Source organism: Macaca nemestrina, chromosome 14 (assembly GCF_043159975.1).
Source record: "Macaca nemestrina isolate mMacNem1 chromosome 14, mMacNem.hap1, whole genome shotgun sequence".
In the NCBI taxonomy this organism is placed as follows: domain Eukaryota; kingdom Metazoa; phylum Chordata; class Mammalia; order Primates; family Cercopithecidae; genus Macaca; species Macaca nemestrina.
Genome location: NC_092138.1, coordinates 21,283,327 through 21,298,532, shown reverse-complemented (window position 1 = coordinate 21,298,532; position 15,206 = coordinate 21,283,327). Strand labels below are relative to the sequence as shown.

Below are 15,206 nucleotides of genomic sequence, written 5' to 3'. Positions count from 1 at the left end.
TAGAGCAATCTAGAAGCCTCCAATAAAAGGTGGTATCTGGCCTGTTGGTAAGCCAGGGAGGCAATGAGGATAGATTATATCTGAGCTCTCCTGTTCTTTTTCTTCCCAATTTCTCCTCAGTTCCTAAGCCTACAATCAAGACTCATTCTGTTCTTGCAACCTATGAGTCAGAATCTCCTTGCAGCTTGTCACAGACAGCATTTGGCCTCACCCCTGCCCTGAAACTGGGTGTTCTCCTTCTATAGCCACTGCCCAGGAGGTAAGAGCCTGACCAGAGGAAAACACCACCAATCCTCTTCACATCCCATCCCAGTAGGTACAGAGATCTGCAGACCTGCCTTCTTGGCAACAAAGAAAGTGTAGTCATAGAGACCACTGTCCAGCACCAGAACCATGACCTAAGGCTGATGAATCAGATGTGGTTTTTCACTTGCAGCTAGTGTTGCTGCCCAAGTAGGCTCTGTCTTGTTCCACTGTGGAGAAAGTTTTGTGCTTTCTTTGCCTTGCTTATATGACCTTATATCAAGTAACTCACCAAGGCTGCAGGTTCTCAGACACAAAGAATGAAATGATGACCTTTCACAGGGCTTGCCAATTCTTCTGTGGGCACCTCCCCAGTAGGTTCTCATCTTCCTCAATTTTCATGCCCTCTAGCTTTCTTCTGTGTCTGCAGTTCTGAAACTACCTCCCTTCTTTCCATCCCAGGAACAGTTCCAGCCTTGATTATGTCTCCGGTGGATTGCCACTTCCCATCTGCCCTCCCATGTCTCTTGCATCATTGCCAGTCTATTGCAATCACCATACCCAGCTCAAGAAACATCAGCTTTCCATTGCCAACAAAAACCATTGAATACAGACTTCCTTGTTGCAGCCTTGGGGGCTCTTAACCACTTAGAATAATCCATTCTTAGCTTCTCCAACTGCTCTACCCTTCAGGCAAAATGAGATTCTCTTAAGTCTCCCAACTCCAACTGATACCTCTCCTGACTCCATAGCTGGCTTTATTATATTCCCTCCACTGAAATATTCCTTCTCCCAACCTATTGAATCTTCCTCAGGCATGAATCCTGTACTAGGCACTCTACAACAAAGAAAATGAAGCAACACTTTCTCACCTTTAAGCATCCAGAGCCCCACTGTTGTATAATTTCTTATGGAATTGATTTCATCCTGTCCTTCACGGCCATTTGTTTTACTTTCTCCTCCCCACACTAGAATGAGGATACTGCACCTTAGTTTGTATCATATGCAGTTCTTAGGGATAGCATCCTGTTAATAATAAACACTCACGTTCTGACAGTAGAGATGTTTCATTTTCCCCAAATGCATACGAGTCTAAGGGTTGTAGATGAATTAGGAAATGCCACCTTATCCTAAAAATAGAAGAGTGGTAGGGTTTTTTTTTTAAGCCATGAAAAAATGCTAATGCATGGACTAGATTTCTTTTCTTTTTTGAGACAGATTCTTGCTCTGTCACCCAGGCTGGAGTGCAATGGCATGATCATAGCTCACTGCAGCCTTAATCTCCTGGGCTCAAGGCATCCTCCTGCCTCAGTCTCCCAAGCAGCTGGAACTACAGGTGCATGCCACCACATTCAGCTAATATTTAAATTTTCTATAGAGACAGGGTCTCACTATGTTGCTCAGGCTGGTCTCAAAGTGATCTTCCTGCCTCAGCCCCAAAAAGTGCTGGGATTACAGCCATGAGATACCGCATCAAGATTTTTTTTTTTCCTCAAAGGCCCTGAGCTGACAGGAAGTAGCACAAGGTCCAGAGCTAAGACCCCTGAATTCTGATCCCAGCGTAGACACTGACTGGGTGATCTTAAGACAATCACTCACTCTAACTAGAACTCATTTTCTGCCTGTAAATTCAAGAAGTGAATCCAAATGAATTCTAAAATTTAGTTCAGCTTCTATTACTTTAGCAGTTGAACTTTAGGATTCAAGAACAATATAAGGAATCAAACAACTATCAAAGTAACAGGCAAATAGGCAGGTATCAGAACAAGACAGAGCCAACTTTGGCAACAGCTCTCTAAGGAAAAGAGTGTTCAGATGCAGGGCATCTACTCCTGCTTCTTCTCCAATACCCCTCCTATGGGGCCAGCGGTTTCAGACTAGCCTGAGCAACATAGTGATGTACCTCTCCACAAGCCCCTCACGATTCCTGCCAGTATTAATCCAGAAGGAGCCATGTTCTTTGTCAACCTGGCAGACAAGATACCAGGGGACAGAATCTGTCCTCTACTTTTCCTTCTGCCCCTTCTCACCCCTTCTTCCTTCCCTCAACTACCAATTACCCTTAACTTGGATTGGTAAAGAATTGAGAAACCATCCCAAATACAAATACTACTCGGGCAGGAACTTGGTTCATGTAAAGCCTCTGCCTGCAAAATCTTGATACAGCAAACACAAGGCAAGCAATTCCAGACTAGTTAAGTAGGAAAAAAATCAGCTTTTATTTGCCGTAGATAAACCTAAGCTTTTGCACTGTAACCTATATCGAGTACCCGAACCTATGTGCAAACCCTACACCTTGTCTTCTGTAGAGCTGGAAAGTGTGAAGTTAAAAAATCAAGAAAGTACTGTGATCTCTTATTGAAGAGATAAATCTTCCCAGGAGTACAAAGCCACTCAAGACTGAGAAACCAAACGGAATGTAAATAGAAGTTCACTGGGATGTACCAAACAGAGCACTAACCATTGGAAAAAAAGCTAATTTGACTTCTTGTTAATAGGAAGGAGAATTGGCTCACCATCCTCAAGCATCTATGAGGCATTAAACCTTATTTAGGACATAAAGGGTAACTTGGCTTACAAAGCTAAATCTCACAGGGATATTTACGTGCTGCTGATTTCCAATGACAGTAACCTCATCTTGTTCTTCTGAGTTGGGGAACAAGGTCCAAACCACTTTAGAGTGCTGAGCTTTCAGTACCCTAAAAATGTCTAATTTGCCCAGAGAGACATTTCCATAAAAGCTGTTTTGTTTTGTTTTACCTCCCAGATAAGAAGTTTCTCTTAGCAATTAAGAGAAATTCCATGGGTCATTTTTTTGATTGCCAGGCATCGTAATCTAATTATTCCAGATTTTACATCCCATGCATATTATCAGTTATGATTCTAAGAAAACTTTCATCAGATGAAGATTTTGGAATAGATTCACGCAGGAGCCACTCCCATTTTCTCTACCGGAGGGGCACAGGGCAGCCATCTGGCTGGAAGTGGTCCCGGAAGCTGCACTCACATAGCAGCTTACATAAGATCAAACCATGTCAACAGTTCACATCAAAGAGGGGACAGTGGATGGAGATTATGCCCCCTTTCCCTTTCATCCACATGGCCAGTACCCTGATCTCAGGCAGAGTCACACTTTAAATCACTTCTGCTAGGTGAGAGTCTAGCTTTGTTTTCTAGTTACCACACAGAAATTTAATAACCTGTGTATTCCTGGTTGAAATTGACCAGGTGGTAATTTTTTTACTTCCTCACATAACTTAGTCTCTCAGTGAAATACTGATATCCTTTCAGTAGAGTATTCTTTCTTGATTTTGAAAAGACAAAGGGAACGACATAAGCCCATGTTTGAAGATGACCTATTTCTGCATCTTAAAACTCAGGTAAGACGTAAAGGTTACAAGATTGTTTAGAAAAACAGATGCGCTAGTTTCAATAGCAATTAGGAATAACAAAAAAAAAAAAAATGCCTCTCTACTAGGGCTGTCCTGCTTGTCAAATAATCCAAATAGACATTTTATTTCTCATTAGGCAATAGTCTCAAACAGTTTCAAATCTGTTACTTCCTTTTATTTTTCTCCATTTTCATGAAAGATATAAAAGAAAACAAAATGATTAAACCTGTGCAAAGTCTGTTTCCTGATTACCTGATTGCCAAGAAAGGGGCGGGGATAGCATAAAGACCACAGCCTTTCCAGGATGAGTGGATACGGAATAAAATGCAGCTGGCAGCTGTCAGTTGCAAGGGGCTGGGCAGAATTCGGCATCCTCTCATCCCCCTCCCCTCTCCCCCCGCCAACTTCCCAGCAGCAAGAGATTAGTCTTTGAGAACAACACTCCCCATCTCATTCTGTCCTTCCAGTAGCGATATCCTAAAAGCTGCACCAGGACCCACCTACCTTCTGAGGATGAGAGAAGGCTTTCTAACAGGAGGGTGAGAAGCATGCACGGCTACAGCTCTTCAGCATCTCTCTTCCGAGCAGTTAACTGGAAATACAGATTCGCCTCCATTTTCTGGTCACATGATCTCTGGCACATCTAAATAAGGATGATCACCTGCCTCCCAGATCTCCCCGTGCAGCCGCTCTGGCTAGGGGACAGAGCTGGGGCTGTGCTGGTTTCATTTGGAAACATATGATACCCTTTCTCCCACGCTGTGGAGTCAAAAATGCCCTTTAATTTGTATGTCAGTGGAGGAAAACTGCTGCTACTCCTGCTCCTGAGTGAGACTGGATGTGAATGGGCTCAAAGCACAAGTTGTAAGGAATTTAGTTCTCCTGAAACTTCTCAAAAAAAATTCTGTAGTTTCACAGCACATCCCTATATGACAGCAATGTAATTATTTTCATTGAATGAACGATGGCTAAAATCATAATAAAATGAACTGTGGAAACATAGCAGGATTCATAAGGAAGTCCAGCTGAAGGTCCTAGAGAAAGTTAGGATGCTTGTCTAAGATCAGTACAACTTCAGCGACTGGGAGACAAAAGGGTGTGTAGGTTAACCTGTGGACCCTGTAGTCACAAGGCCGAGTTCAAATCTGATTTCCACCACTTATTAGCAAGTGTGGACGTTACTAAACCTCATGGAGCCTTAAGACTGCTCATTCACAGAATGGACAGTAATCATAATGTTCCTTAAAAATGGTAAGATAGCCGTTAAAAACGGTAACATAGTGGTATGTGCCTGTAATCTCAGCTACTCAGAAGGCTGAGGCAGGAGAATCTTGAACCCAGGAGTGGAGGTTGCAGTGAACGGAAATCGTGTCACTGCACTCCACACTCCAGCCTGAGTGACAGAGTGATACTCTGTCTCCCCCGACCCCCGAAGAAAGGTAAAATAACCTATGTAGAGAGTCTGGGTTAAAATAACTTCACAGTACATGTTAGCTACTACCATTATTAATTCTAAAAATGCCAGCAGATCTATCGACACAGTTAAGGCAAATAAAGTATTAATGAAATGTTTACAAAATAGAAAGGCATGTATTTATTTGTATGATGTTCAAAAAATATATATTATCAGATAAACCAAAGACTTCTAGCAAAATGTTAATTTGGGAAATAACTAGAAATCCAATGTTATATAATCTTTTTCTTTTTTTGATGGGAGGTGGGGTGGAGAGATGTTAGCTCCTATTCTTACTCTTTTTTTTTTTTTTTTTTGAAACGGAGTCTCGCTCTGTCACCCAAGCTGGAGTACAATGGCGTGATCTCAGCTCACTGTAACCTACGCCTCCCAGGTTTAATCAATTCTCCTGCTTCAGGCTCCCAAGTAGCTGGAACTACAGGCACCCACCACCATGCCCAGCTAATTTTTGTATTTTTAGTGGAGATGGAGTTTCACCATGTTGGCCAGGATGGTCTCGAACTCCTGACCTCAGGTGATCCACCTTCCTTGGCCTCCCAAAGTGCTGGATTACAGGGGTGAGCCACTGCACCCAGTCTTAGCTCCTATTTTTATGTAAAGAAGGGAGTAGAAGAGGAAGGTGCAAATTTTTTATCTTTAAACTAAAAGTCAACCAAATTCTTCATAATTATGAATAGTTATGAAATAATATCTCACGTGCCATATATCTTTCAGCTATGGAGGAGACGGAGGTGGGGCCCACAGGAAGGTATCACTTTGCAGGGTCACTGGCTGGCAGAAGTTCAGCAAAATCATGGGTGAATTTCTCAAATCATTAGGGGAGAAAAAGTAACTTTGGAGCTGGGCATATCTTGGGAATTTCTGCCCAGGGCGAAGGCTGAAAATGGGGATCTTGTCTTTATGAAGTGCTGGCTCATTAGAAGGGGCTTCCTTCCCTATTTGGGAAAGGCAGCAGCTGAAGGCTACAGAACAAACACTGTAACCAATTCTGTTTTATTTGTTTTGTTTTGTTTTGTTTTGTTTTGAGACGGAGCCTAGCTCTGTCGCCCAGGCTCGCCCAGGCTGGAGTGCAGTGGTGTGATCTCGGCTCACTGCAACCTCCACCTCCCACATTCAAATGATTCTCCAGCCTCAGCTTTCTGAGTAGCTGGGATTACAGGCATGTGTCACCTTGCCCAGCTATTTTTTGTATTTTTAGTAGAGACAGGGTTTCACCATATTGACCAGTCTGGTTTCAAGCTCCTGGCCTCAGGTGATCCTCTCACCTTGGCCTCCCAAAACGCTGGGATTACAGGTGTTAGTCACCACATCTAGCCTAATTCTGTTTTAAATAATAATATCTGTTTTGGAAGTCAGCAGTTGGCTAGGAATGGTGAATAAGTTATTGTCATCAGGCCAATCACAGATACCTTAAAAACATTTTAAGTAATACTTCATTAAATGGAAATGTGAGACATAGGTTATCACCAATAATACTCCCTTTTGTCTTGCAAGATGTTCTCGCAGATTGTGCCAGAGCAAAACAGTCCTAACTCCGAGTATGCTGGGTATTTGAGGAAATGTATTATTTTATTCATTATATAAAGGCAGTTAAAATTTTTTTTAAATAAGAATTACTGCTTAATTGCAGTAAATAGCATTCTATTATGCTGAAGAAAAGATGTCAAATTCTCCAGTGGAGTTTTAGTTATTCTCTGAGAGCCTAATTAATACTTTAAAATTATTATTTAATAAATGGAAGTTTAAAAAATAAAAAAAAGTCTTTGAAAATTACATATTGTCAACAGCTGCTTGAGTTGATGGTATAACAGATGACTAATTAAATAAAACAATGTTCCTCTCTAATAAAAATGTTATTATTATGATTATTATTATTACTTGAGATGGTCTCGCTCGTTCACCCAGGCTGAAGTGCAGTGGCACAATCTCGGCTCACTGCAACCTCTGCCTCCCAGGTTCAAGTGATTCTCCTGCCTCAGCCTCCCGAGTAGCTGGGATTACAGGTGTATGCCACCACAGCTGGCTATTTTTTGTATTTTTAGTAGAGATGGGATTTCACCATGTTGGTCAGGCTGGTCTCGAACTCCTGATCTCAGGTGATCTGCCCAACTCAGCCTTGCAAAGTGCTGGGATTACAGGCATGAGCCACCTTGCCCAGCCAGGAAAAGTTATTTCAAGGTGAAGAGATTATAATACCCATGGTATAGGCAACAGATGACCAAGAAGAAAAATTGAACAGACACACCTATTTTCTCCCCATGAGGATGAGTGAAGTGAATAACAAAACGCTAAGAAAACTGAAAGGCTGAAAGAATCTTGAAGGAACTGTAATGAACAAGGAAAGCATGGGAACACTGAAAATGGGTAACTATTGCCTCAAATTACAAAAGACAGAAAAAGATGGATTTGGTAACTTGAGAAAAGAAAGATGCATATTCCTTCCAAACTAAAACTAGCACATCTCCCTTGGGAAAAGAAGCAACAAACGCCGGAAATTATCACAGTGTCATTAAAAGCAAATTACGTTGAGCAAACTTCCCTTTCTTTTCTGTTCATTCAATCAGGTATATTTATGGGGTGTCTAACATGTGGCAGGTGCTATTCTAAGCAACAGGGGTACCATGATGAACAAGACAAACCAAACTTCCGCTTTCTTGGAGGTTATATTCTCATAGGTGGAGACAGATGCAACAGAATCAATTAAATAAAGAAGTAAATATAAGATCTTTTCAGATGGAAAAATAGTAGCAATAAAATAAGGCAGAGGGAGCAGAGTTCTCCCACTGGCAGTATTGACATTTGGGGCTGGATGACCCTGTGTGGCGGGGGGCACTTCTGTGCACTGTAGGATATGTAACAGCATCCCTGGCCTCTGCCCATTAGATGACTGGAGCACCCACCCCAGTTGTGACAACCAAAATGTCTCCGACGTCGGCAAGTATTCCCTGCTGGTTCAGAACCGGCAGCTTGGACTTCTACAAAGGGTTACCCAATCCTGCGCTGACTTTTTGATAGCCTTTGTTCCTAAAGAACTCTCACATAGATCTTGGAAACCGATCCTCCAATGTGCTGGAGAAACAGTTAACTAATCATGCGCATGAACATCTCAGGACAGTTTTCAGAGGCTGAGGTCCACCACTCTCCAACGAGGCTGGCTGTGCTGAACAGCTTCTGTTTGCTTCGTCAGCTCCACTCTCCCACTTTCTCCATCTTGCTTTCTGCCCCAAGCCTACCTTACTTACCCTCCGACTTCCACTGAGTTTTTTGTTTGTTTTGTTACCCAGGGTGGAGTGCAATGACATGATCTTGGCTCACTGCAACCTCCACCACCCAGGTTCAAGTCATTCTCATGCCTCAGTCACCCGAGTAGCTGGGACTACAGGTGCCCGCCACCACGCCCAGCTAATTTTTCTATTTTTAGTAGAGATGGGGTTTCTCCATGTTGGCCAGGCTGGTCTCTAACTCCTGACCTCAAGTAATCTGCCTGCCTCGGCCTCCCAAAGTGCTGGGATTACAGGCAGGAGGCACGGCGCTGGGCCTCCACTAGGTTTTGACCAATGAGGACCCCTGGTGAGAGATGACGGCGGGGGGGGGGGGGGGGAAGAGGTGGGAGTGTCTGCCGCTGGCCATGTCCCTCACACTAGGTCACTATGCCTTTCAGGGTGGCCCTTTCTACCTAAAATTGTCTTTCTGGGTTCTGATCATCACTCTGTCTCCCCACTCCTGGGGTCTAGGAAGAATAACAGCCACGCTGCTCCTATTCCTGGGCTACTGCACCATTCCTTGTGAGTTCCTCACGCTTTGCCTCCATCTTCGTAAATACTCTCTTTATTAAATCTCTCAAATCTTCCTAATTTGAATGTGTCATCACTTTCCTGCTGTGCCCCTGACACACAAATACACCCTGCTTTCGAAAGTCATGGCTTCTTGTCTTCCTCAAATACCAGCAATTTTCAGAGAGATTTTTTTTTCCCCTAAAGTAAGCAATGCCACTAGTCGTGATGTTTCAAGGTTCTAGCCAGAGAAGCACCTTGGGTTTTTCCTCAAACTAGAAGCCAATACAATACAAATGAACTCCTTTGTGGGCGTTCCTCCCACAGGGAAACGGGGTTGCACCACCTCATCTTGGCACTCGTGGCTCTCTCTGGCTGTAAAATCCCTCACCACAAAATACCACACGTATAAATATTTGGAAAACGTAAATGAATATTGAGGGGCTTTGATGCTCTCCCTTCCTTTTGGCCTCCAACCACTCCAGTTGGTCCCATACACCACAGATGGGGAGCAGCCCACTGACACAGCACTAGCACTCACAGATCCACTGTGGGAGCAAATATTTACTCAGGCATCAAAAAAGCCCAGTAAGTCACAAGACTGTCTGAGGAGTCAGGCATGGATTCTGGCTCAGTCCATCTCAAAATATCTCCTATTGCACTTTATGTGCCTTTCAATGGGACAACGGGAGAATAGGAATGAAAACATCAACCTATAGAAGCGGCTCAAAAGAAATGCTTGTTTGAGCAGCTGTGTTTCATTGACAAGCACTGGGCTAGACAGAGAAGACTTAAATTTAGGTCTAACCTCACCACTTTCTCATTTCTGGATGACATTAAGCAGTTCATGTGTTAAGTGAGTTTGCTCATCTGGCTGGGAAATGAGGATAGGAACACTTGCCCTGTCTATGTCAAGTGTCATATGGGTGGACCAAAGAAAATAATGTATTTGTCAGTCTGCAAGCACTTACTATGGAAAGTCTGCTCTGGGTAGGGCTGGCCAGAAATGTAGAAGTGGGTGGAGGGCATGAAAGAGAGAGAAAACAAGAGAGAAAAGAAGGAAATGAAGGAAAGAGACTAAGTCCTGAATTAAATTGCAAATGTAAAGGACTTTTTTTTTTTTTTTAAAGACAAAGTTTTGGTCTTTCAGCGAGGCTGGAGTGAAGTGGCGTGATCTCGGCTCACTGCAACCTCTGCCTCCCAGGTTCAAGCGATTCTCCTGCCTCAGCCTCCCGAGTAGCTGGGATTACAGGGGTGTGCCACCATGCCCAACTAATTTTTGTATTTTAGTAGAGATGGGGTTTTGCCGTATTGGCTAGGCTGGTCTCAAATTCGTGACCTCAGGTGATCCACCCGCCTTGGCCTCCCGAAGTGTTGAGATTACAGGCATGAGCCACTGCGCCCAGCAAAGGACTTTTAATGATACTTATCACCATCAACTCAACAACACACAGCACCAATGGATCAAATATAATTACAAAAATAAATGAGCACAGAGTCAGTGCTAAGTTTGTTCTTCCAGGTTTGGTACAGGGCAAAGCCCAAAAACGGTGAATAAGCAAGGGCGCACTGGAGTTCAGAGAGCATCAACTCATCTCTGAGAAACGGCAAATGTTCAGAAGTGGGGTACGCTTGGTCGGCCTGATGCTTCTCAGAGTTCCCGTTACCCAACAGTGAGAGAAAGAGTCAACCGATTTTTAAATCTATTTCTGATTTTCAACATTCACGTGGATAAAAGACCCAATGTACTAACTCCCCAACTGTAAGTCATAGACAGAAAAAGCCTGATTTCACGAAAAACAAAAAGATCTCACGGTGTCACTCACAAGCAGAAAGATAAATTCTTTTCTATAGTGTTATCAGATGGGAAAAAAAGGTGAAAAATTACAAACTTAAAAAGAAAGGATGCAGACAGATCACCAGAGAACCAAACACACTGTGTCTGAAGGTCGTCTTTATTTCAGGGAATACTGAATACCTCACCTCACAGAGCTAGGAAACAAGATACAGCTCCACAAATACGAGGGTCAGGTTATGTCTAAACACTGTTTCAAAAGTACACGAGACAACGATTTCCTCTCTTCTCCTCCCCTCCTCCCCATCCTCCATCCCCCACAGCTGCCTGCATCTCCCGAGATTCATCAGTTGAGTATCATCCGTTTTCTCAGTCCTCTTGGAAATGATTTTCTTTTATTCCCTTGCATATTATTTCTTTGCTTATATCTATGGAAAGCCAATATATTTGCATATTGATTGTCACATTTTCATATAATTCAGATAGTGACTTTTAAAATTTTAATGACTTAATCCTTGTTTAACATATAGATCAGATTTTTTGCTATAACCTGTGAGAGTTAATGTTTACGTTTTGACTTGGCTAGGCTATGATACCTAGTGATTTGGTCAGACACCAGTTTAGATGTTGTTGTAAAAGTATTTTTTTAGATGTGATTAACATCGAAGTCAGCAGACTTTGAGTAAAGCAAATTACCCTCCATAATGTGAGGAGCCTTCATCCAATCAGATGAAGGTCTTAATAGCAAAGTCTGACGTTTTCTGAAGAAGAAGGAATTCTCCTGAAGACTGCAGCCCAGAAACCTGCCTGCGTGTCCAGCCTGCAGCCCTGCAGAACTCACATTCACGACTGCAGTGCTGACTCTTGCTTGAGTTTCCAGGCTGCCAGCTTGCCCTACAGACTTGAGACTTGCCAGCCCCCATAATCACATGAGCCAATTCCTTAAAATTCTCTCAGTAGCTAGATAGCAAGATGGAGATATAAATACAGATATCTCCTATTTGTTCTGTTTTTCTGAAAAACTCTAACGTGTAACCAGCTTACCCCCTTCTTCACACATCATTCTTCCAACCATGCTTTCTTTAAAATAAACAGCTAAGTGTTTCTTCCTTTAAGAAAGGTCTGTGTGCTACAGATTCTCCTGCAAATATTCTTTGTGACTACGTAGGAAAGATCAGGCACATCCATCACTGTCTTGGGGAACTGGTATTTGATCCCCTGCTGGACAGGTCTACAGCTGGAGGATGACCAAGGTGTTGGCAAAGGATTCTGAAAAGACTGATCATAGGGAACGTGAAGCAGTGCTGCAGATCTCAAGGGAGAGAGGCTATCTTTCAGTCCTAGTAACAACTTTTGTTAACAAGAGTCAGTAGGTGGCATATGAGGAGAAAAGGCATTTTTCTCATGCTTTCTCAGACTTTGAAAATGTGGCTTGCAGCTCTCAAAACAGTTTGGGAGTTGAGAGAGGCTGAGGCTGAGGAGGGGAGGGGAGAAGCTGATTTACAACTGGTGAGTCATATTGCGCATACTATGAACCTATCTCTATTTAAGAAGAGCCTTTCTTAATTTTCTTTTTTGCAGAATGGTCTTGATTTTGGATCTCCTGTTCTAGGATCAGATTATGCATCAGAGATATTTCCAGGTTTTTGTTTGGGAAACCACGGCTATCTCGTTGTTTTGCTTCTGTGATGACCTTCCTGTCTCCATGACTTCCTTCATAGTACTCATCCCAGTTCACTCAGCTAGCTTCTTACCCTCTTCTTCGCTTTCCCAAAGTGTGACCTTTCCTTTAGTGACTGTTTTAAATGTACCTCTCAGAGCTGCAGTACGACTTCATGGGCCCTAGGCACTTCTGCCCTCATAAGCCCCTTCTGTCATTAAAACATTTTTTAAAAGTTTATTTTATAACGTTGTTGGTATAAAGACAAAATGTAATCCACGTGAAAGTACAGTAATTTTTTCTTCTGATTATAAAAGAAAATATTCTCATGGGCTCCTTAAAGTATCATGGGCCCTGGGCACTCTGTCTCCTGTGTCTGACAGAGAATAAGCGATTCCTGCTGCCTGCTCCATAAAGGTGCCCGAAACAGACGTCTCTCCTCTTATTTCCTCACTTGTGTAACTCGTGTCTCGCAAGGTTGCCGTTATAAAGTGAAACAGTGCACACAGAGTGTTTAGCACCCGGTCTATGGCTAAATGCCCATCCATAGTTGGTACCTATTTTATACTTAAACTGACACTGGGCTTTGACTAGCTTGACTTAAATATTACACTGCTATCTACCTTTTTACTTGTGTCTAACTTTTTAATGAAATTGTAAACTGCTAGACGACTGACAGTATGTTTTAAACCAGTGGTTCTCAAGCTTTGGAGGGCACCAGGAGCTGCTGAAGCTCAGCTGACTGGGCCTCACCCCCAGAGTTTCTGATTCCGCAGGTCTGAGTTGGGGCCGATAATTTGCATTTCTAACAAGCACTCAGGTGATACTGATGCTGCCGTTCTTAGGACCCCACTTAGAGAACCACTGTTTTAGACAACTCTTTCTTCTCCGAAAATCTAGCACAGAGGGAGACTTACACATTCAGAGTAAATTATTTATGCAAAAGATAATACACATGCCGGAGCGAAAATCTGCCCCATCCCCATTGTGAGGAAAGTTTCAGTACTACGAAAGCTGAGCGGAAAGGGATGAGCAAAGAAATCGTGTTGAAAGAAAAGGTACTGGTGGCACAATTGAACACTGACTGTCATCTATTGGATCTCAGGGGCGTGTGCAAAATGCAGACAAGAAGCCAAACAATAGCTTAGCCAACTCATGGCTGCCTGAGTTCTGAGCTCAATCTATAACAATGCCAGCAGGGCTGCTGGGATCCATCTGCTACTCGCTTTCTGATAACGGATCTGAGGTCTCTCTGGAAGAAAATAGCTTGACAGGAAGAAAGAAGGATTAGGCCAGCTGACAACGTCTGGATTTATGAAGCTGCCCTGGAATATGGTAGAGCTTTTAACCCCTTCTGCACTTTGCTAACCCTCAACATACCCCAGCTATTCTTTCCATTGTCCTTGTTCCTTTCATCAAGAAATGTAATTTGTGAATGCCAAAGCTCTCCTAGACACATTCTGTTTCCACACAAATTAAGTTCCCAGAATTTAATACTGCACAAAGGCTTGAGATTTTTCAGCCCAACTCACTAATTTTACGGATGAGAAAACCTAAGCCTGGGATTAATCCTAAAATGTATAATCAGTCATGGTAGATCCAGGCTGGAATCCAGATTCTTTGACTCACTGTGGGTAAGTGGTATGTATAGTCCTTTATATTCCCACGCTGAGTAGGAAAAAAAAAGATATCTTTTCTCCCTTTTTTTTTTTTTTTTTTTTTGAGACAGAGTCTGGCTCTGTCGCTCAGGCTGGAGGGCAGTGGCACGATCTTGGCTCACTGCAACCTCCACCTCCCAGGTCCAAGTGATTCTCCTGTCTCAGCCTCCCAAGTAACTGGGATTATAGGTGCTGCCACCACTCCTGGCTAATTTTTGAATTTTTAGTAGAGACGGGGTTTCACCATGATGGCCAGGATGGTCTCAAACTCCTGACCTCAAGGGATCCACTCACCTTGGGCTTCCAAGGTGTTGGGATTACAGGTGTGAGCCACCGTGCCTGGCCGATATCTTTTCTCTGTTACATTTCAAGGAGGAAACATGACTTTCCCCTTTACTTAAGTTATTTTTCACAATTTGTTCTTTTCTCCCTGGAAGCAGGAGGGCTTCATAAACACAAATGAAGAGAAATGAAGAATGCTAAACAGTTTCAGCAGAGACTGGCAGCTTGAGGGCAGCGATGACATCCTATTCCCTGATATATGCCCATTGGCTACCCGGACCATGGCACAGAGCAAGCTCTCAAAAACCACATGGTGAATGAATGAATGAATGAATGAGTGAATGAATGACTGAATCACTGATTTGGTGACAGTTTGCCAATTTCTCTGCCAATTAGGGAATGAATGTTTTACACTGAGATTTGGAGAAGCCTATGGAGTCTCTCTGTCTCCAATGATAAATTAGGTGCTTACATAAAACCAGAAAATGACTTTTCTGTATGCTAAGGCTTTGGAGGTGGCAAGCTTTGAATCCCAGAGTGTTCACTCTGGTTACTTAATTCTAGGCAAGTTATAGAAACTTTCTGAGCCTTGAATCCCCCTACTCAACCCCATCCCTTCCATTCCCCGCACTGGCATGTTAGGATTAAATGAGGTAATATATGCAAACTGCCTCGCACATAGTAGGTGCTGATTAAACGTTAGTGTCATTCCCTTGTATTCCCAACTGCCTGTTTAAGAGTCATGTAGGTATTCAAGTAGGTGGGGTGGCAGTTGGGGGGTAGGTATGAAAATTGAAGGGGCTTTTTGACTGAAAATGTACATAAATCATCATTATAGTAATAGTTATCTAGTAGCTGCTTTTACTGATGGTGTGCCTTGCATTCAATATAAGCAAAGCTGCTATCATCCAAGTATTCTTCATATTCCA

General features: G+C 42.9%; 1 protein-coding gene across 12 annotated transcripts in view; it reads right to left on the bottom strand.

The window, feature by feature from the left end:
* Window positions 1-15,206, bottom strand: part of LOC105498705 (prune homolog 2 with BCH domain) — a 290,345-nt gene that overhangs the window by 67,619 nt on the left and 207,520 nt on the right. The window lies entirely within an intron of this gene.